The sequence below is a fragment of the Pipra filicauda genome, unplaced genomic scaffold, assembly GCF_003945595.2.
Source record: "Pipra filicauda isolate LSUMZ 115617 unplaced genomic scaffold, ASM394559v2 scaffold38_size3968069_pilon, whole genome shotgun sequence".
Lineage (NCBI taxonomy): Eukaryota > Metazoa > Chordata > Aves > Passeriformes > Pipridae > Pipra > Pipra filicauda.
The window spans coordinates 1,392,702-1,399,237 of record NW_024104520.1 but is presented as its reverse complement, the minus strand read 5'-3'; positions in this window follow the sequence as shown (position 1 = coordinate 1,399,237).

Below are 6,536 nucleotides of genomic sequence, written 5' to 3'. Positions count from 1 at the left end.
TTGCTAAGTATATAATAAAACATTTCTGTCAAATCACTTTTCATTAAAACAGGTGGATCAATAATGGTATTACTAGATATCTGTGTAGAAGGCAAAGAATTAAATTTCATAGAAGAGGTCTATATTTTATGCTATAGCTGATATCACCCAGAACATTAATATTTTTTTTAATACACTGAAATTCTAAATATCATTGCTTTATAAAAAATAATTTGGAAGTATCATGAAAACGCAGTTATGTTAAAAAAATTAGATATGGTGATATAATAAAAAATATTTTTGTAATTATAGGTTTTCCCGAAATTTTTTTTTTTTTTGCTTTTGATACTTAGAATACACAGTAACTGAAAAGGAAAATAAAAATTATAGCATTGCTGTTTAAAATAGAGAACAGCGCTTGTTCTGTTTTTACACAACAGATACCATTCTTGATGGAGTATATAGGACTACATATAGGTATGTAAGATTGTAGCCACGGGCCACTCCTCCACTTGGTTGCTAATGTCTGCATTATGGGAATTTTAACTTGTAATTTGTTCTCATTCAGAGAATAAGAATGAATTCTATTTAACAAGTACAACATCTTATAGCTAGAAGCTGCCATGAACAGCCTGATTTTAAAGTACATAGTGATCCTTATCTTCCCCTAAAAGTGGTACTTAATGCAGAATCACAGAATCACACAATCACAGTGTTGGTCAGGTTGGAAGGAAGCTCAGGAAGTCGTTTAGTATAATCTCCTGTTCAGAGTTGGTTCAGCTCTGAGTTCAGAATGGGTTTGTCTAGGCTTTGTCTAGTCAGATCCTGAAAACCTTTTGAAAATACATAAGAGCCTCTCTGGGCAACCTGCTCCAAAACTTCACAGCAAAACAATGTTTTTTTCTTGTTTTGGCTAGAATTCCCCTCCCTCATTCCCTCATTTTTAGGACCAGTCTCCCATTCTTACACTGTGCTCCTCAGCTTCAGCTTCACCTTCTCAGTAACCTCCTTTAGGTGCGTGGGAGATGCCGTTAGGTCTCCTGACACCATTTCTTCTCCAGGCTGTCACAGCCTTTACTGAAATACTTATTTTACATAGTGATATTTTTAATATACAAAAATTAGACAAAGATGGCAGCTAGTACAAAGTGGTCAGAGTCTGCAAAGGTTTTTCAAACAGCAAGAGAAGGAACAAATATCACACCAATTTCAGTACACTCTTCAGTCAAACAAATTAAATTCTACATTTTGTCTTATAGTCATATCAGCACCTCACAATTCGGGGAAGAAATGTGCTAACTTTTCAGTAAGTATTCAATGACAAGAGAGTAAAAGAGAGACAGCATTTTTCAGCTCTACATTAACTTTTCAAGTTCTGCTGGTATACGTTTTTCAAACAATACCAGCTTTGCAAGGAAACAACAACAACAACAAAAACCTGTTTCCCAAAACTGCATGCTTTTGGAGTTTGTTTTTGAATATTAGCATTATGAGTCATTTTTGACTGTGGAAATTCCAGTAAGTCAATGCAGTTACATCAGACCTGAACTGGACTCTTTAATTCTTGACAGTATATCCTAAACTACACAAGCAAACAAACTCCCCAAATGTGAAAGGAGGAAAAAAAAAAAAAAAAGCAAAAATGGGGTTTACCATCTTCCATATTTTAAGACAGCTCTCAATCACCCTAATTAGACCCACAGTTGTTCCTCCATTCTTGCAGGACACATAAAAACCTGTGATCTCTGGATATATGAGACCTCCAAAGGTCAATCTGTGTCCTACTCAAGTTATATAAAGCTGAAGCCATGCATAATAAAACATGACAAAATGGGTAAATAAATTAATGAAACAAACAAAAAAACCCTCAATAAAAAATATCTTGAAATTTACCTATTTTCCCATCTGTCAAGCAAATAAATAATAACCAAAGGTCTAGTAGCCCTAACTATAGCCTACAACAGTTAGATAGCCTTAACTGTGTTCTGGAAGATCCAAGGTTTTCCTTGATTTTCCCCTAGGAGTAACCTGGCATTACTCTATTGAGCTGACTAACTGAGCAAAGTCAAGTGATATGGACCTCATTATGTGATATGGTACATATGATATGGACCTCAATGGATGTAAAATAGACACCTCTAAATTACTTCTTGCACAGCAAAGTCAACTTTGATCTGTTAACAATTCAACTTTCTGTCTAACTGGTGCATTACAAGATTTTTTTTGAGAATAGCAAAGAGTAGAATTACTTCTCTCCACTTCCCATCAATTCAAGACTTTCAGAGTATATTTTGGAATATGGAACAAATCTTTATACAGTGAAAGTCAACAGAGGAACTCACTTCTTATCCACATGTTTCCCATTGCTTTCTGTTGGGAAGGAACAGTGGACCAAGACTAAAAGCAATAGAACATTTATAACCAAACCACCGACTGCATATATTTTTCTATGAGCAAATCACATCATCTTTCTGTTTCCTGTTCTACACTATGAAAAGAAATTCCAGCCCCAGTACTGAGAAAAATGTCATTATAGTAATAAAGCTCAAGTACAGTATTAAGAGACAGGGCACCTACACATTGAGGCTGTGTCCTTCATTATAACATCATCCACACCTCTTCTCGAGTTCATATCAGCATAAATTTGAGGAGAATTTGGTCTCCAGACCCAACAGTCTTCACACATACATATTGGCTATTGCTTCCAAAATTGTTATTCTTTCTGCTGTGTCCCCCAACTACATCCTGGACACAAAAATCTTTCTACACTTCAAATAATGAAATTCAAGCTCAGCACCCTTGAGTAGCAATTACATCTGCAACAAAATCATGTCTGTTCTCAAAAACATCAACATACAACAAGGAATTCAACACAGACACCCCCCAGCCCTCACATGTTGCCTCTGTAATTTTGATTACTGAAGCGGACTTGAGGGCAGACCCTCAGAGAGTTGATTCTTATTAAAAGCAGCCATGTGCAACTCAGTGATTTTAACTAGAAAGAGCAGCTGTCCATCCTTTCCTTATGTGAGGCAGTGAACACAAAAGAACGTTGTGTTGCGGTGTTTGAAATTTGTTTCTACACAAAATGTGAATTAATTTCAGGGCTGAGGAACTACAGTAATTTTCTTGGTCCTCGGGACACAGGAAGGGGCAGGCAGGAGGAGGAACCTGGGCTAGGTCAGGCAACAGGGCTCATCATCCACATGTGGGCAGGAGGGAGGCAGGGAGGGGTTCACACATTTGCCTCTGCCCTAAGCCCCGTGCACCTCAACACCAGCTCTGCCCAAGCTCCTCCACTGGTTTCCTCGTGTCCACACCTGTGTGACAGAGCTGGGAAGCCTGGCTACTCACCACCACCTTGCCCTTCCTCCAAGCAAACAATAAGGTCCCAATTATGCAAACACCCAGGTTGACTCACAAGTTGCTCACAAGTAGCTAGAAGATGAGAGCCCACCATTTCAATATGGGAAGCTTCAATGCAATAGAAGTGCATCTGAAGTTGTGCTGTGAGTTTTTTAATACCTGCAAAGGCCTTTCCCAGGGACACTACCCACACAACTCCCAGAACAGCATAGGAATATCTGCCAGAAGACAAGGCTGAGTCATAGAATTCACAGAAGGATATGTCTCTACTATAGTCACAACTGATGTGACTGTAATACTGTGTAAACGTAGCCAGGCAAGCTTTAAATTAGCTATCCTGGGCACTGGTAGTAGCCTAGCCTTTGAGTTCAGGCCAGCCTAACCACTAAAGTATTTACCCAGCTTTTTGGGCATGTTTTCCAGACAGCTACACAGTCCACACTACCACAGCTAGACTGCTACTAGCTCCCCAGCTGACTAGTTTTAAACCAGCTCAGGTATGTCCATGACTGCAGCATAGACATACCTAAGCTTTTAACTCATTTAAACTTCTATTTAAATTCATACTGCCTCAACTTCCACATTTCTAACAACTTGGAATTAAAGCATGCATCATCACCATACTGTGGAGATTAAACATTTGGGGTACAATAAATTAATAGCATTTTAAGTATAAAATTTATGGTTCTTCTAAGATGTGAACTGTGTTTAACAAAAGTAATGAATATTGCTGGCTATGTGATGACCCCTCCCTCATTCCTTCCAGAAGCAGTTCAGTGAGTACCAGATGTATGAGGTGACTATCTGTCCTGAAACTCTGCAGAATAGAGTAAGTTTATACATGGATATCCAAATACTTCAAACATGTCAAGGCCTTACCCTCTATCTGTAGACTAAGGGAAAAGTCCACTGATTCCAGTGGACATTTTTCCTGCATAAATATCACTATACATATAGTACATTTTGTAACACAGAGCAACTTGGAAGGAATGCCAGCTGAACAATGGCATTGCCTGGGTCCAGCAAATTAATTCCACTTCACCCCATAACCTGAAGCTCAGTTAAGGACTGAAAAAGTACGCAAAATTCTTGACTACTTTTATTTTTTTAACCAATTTTTGGGAAGCCGATTATGGTTTTTACCTAAAAAAGCCATAAATTTGCGTACAATTTCAGTCACATTCATCACAGTGGTAATTCAGCTGAATCAGGGTTCATTTCACCAAACGGCTGGATTTCATCTTTTAACAGACATCCGAACATATTATAGCCTTTCATTTAACATTTTAATACCAATTTGTTTACACCAGAGATCCGTATGTTCACTTCCACTCACTGTACATAAAACCTCCTGTCTGCTTATATAAGAAACTTGGGAAAGTGGATCTTCAAGGCCCCATCATATCAAATGCTCCATCTCATGGCAAGGGCTCATGGCATGTGCTACAAACCAAAGGACACTCAAGCAGCATTCTTTCTTTCAATACCAGGGATTTGCATACCACTTTTCTTCCTTCCGTTTTGAGAGAGAAGTCATTCAGCATGTCAACCTTTGAAATGCTATGGGGATGATGGGCAGAGCAGAGATGGAGGAGGTGTTGTGCTGTAAGATGTTAAGGGCTGCCATCAACCAGTCCTTTGATCTAGAAACACTTCCAGACCTGCTTAAAACTGCTGGGTCTGCTAACCAGATGGCAAGGACTCTCTCTGCTCCCAGTTTCTCCGTCTGATTTTTCAATTCCCATTAAAATCAATGAGATTCTGCTCCCTTCAGAATTTGAACTTCCCTTCAAGTTTTGGAATTGTTAAATTATGAAAAGCTAAATTCAAGAAGGAACAAAATGCTGACAGGTGTATAGTATTGCTTGACATTGCAAAAGCATCATTCACAATTCCTCCCTCTCCTCTCTACCACTTCACATGAAAACCCTAAAATTACACTGGATTAAAACAGGTTCATCTGAGGCCAGAACTAGGTAACAGCAAGAAAAGCTGGTGATTTCACCAGAAGCAGCATGCTGGCTACTACTAAATATTTTGGCATTTTTCATGATTTGATATCGAAACAGCTCTGCCTCTGACCTAAGGGTTCTAGTTAGCTGTTTAACTTCTGCTAGTCTCAGAATAAAAGAATGCAAACCTGGGACATAACTACTTTATCTTGACACGTTCGTGCAAGAAAACTACAGCAGCTCCTTTTCACAGCCCTAATGAAATGTTTTGTGCCCATGTGTATGTTATAACACAGCAATTCTGTTTACTTTATAGGCTTATAATAAAAAAATGACACTTGATGAGCTACATGATAGTATTTCAACAATACCTTGTTGTGACATGATACAATGTAATTACTTAGCAGGAGATACTACAATTTATTGTTATGTCACTGAGTCATACCCTTCAGGGCCTCAGATTGTTGTCTTAATTTGCTTTTTTAAAGCCATATAGACTACCAAGCTAAGTCAAGGGATGCACTAAAACATCTCAGAAATAAAGACATAGACTGAACATGCACACAGCTGTGTGTTTGAAAACACTTCCCCAACCCTTCCCCTTTCCTTTTTTGTTTTGTTTTTTACAGCATTATTGACTGGGTCTATAATAATCAAAGAGAACAGACATTCCAACCCAAACATACAAAACCCACAGGTATATTACATTTAGGGTCCTATTCAGGCAGTTAAACACACAGACTGGTCCTACAGAGCTGGAGATACTCAGTCCCTACCACTAACTTTACCAACGAAAAAAGGTAATCGGAATCCCACAGGATGACCTCTCCATTTACAAGTATCACTGGCTTTTCATCTGTCCACACAGTTTGCATTGGACAGGGCCTTGCCAAGCACAGCATTCCCCTCTTCCTTAGCCTCATGTTTAGGTACCATGCATCAGTCAGGAGAGGACAGGACTTTATATGGCACACTATAACCAGTGTAAACACACTAGTGGCAGCAACTTTCCCTAACCAATGGAATCGAGACAGTCAGCCAAGATACACTTTTTCAAAAAGTATTGCTTCGAGTGAAGTCCATCGGCCTATTCGTGGGTATGAGGTAAGTGCCTCCCATCGCACAGACGGTGCGTGCAGTGCACCCCGCCGAACACTGCCCCGGGCAGCAAGGGCAGATCCAGTGCCCCGCTGGTCCCCGCGCCCCCCGCGCCAGGAGCGCCCCCGCAGCGCGGCCCCC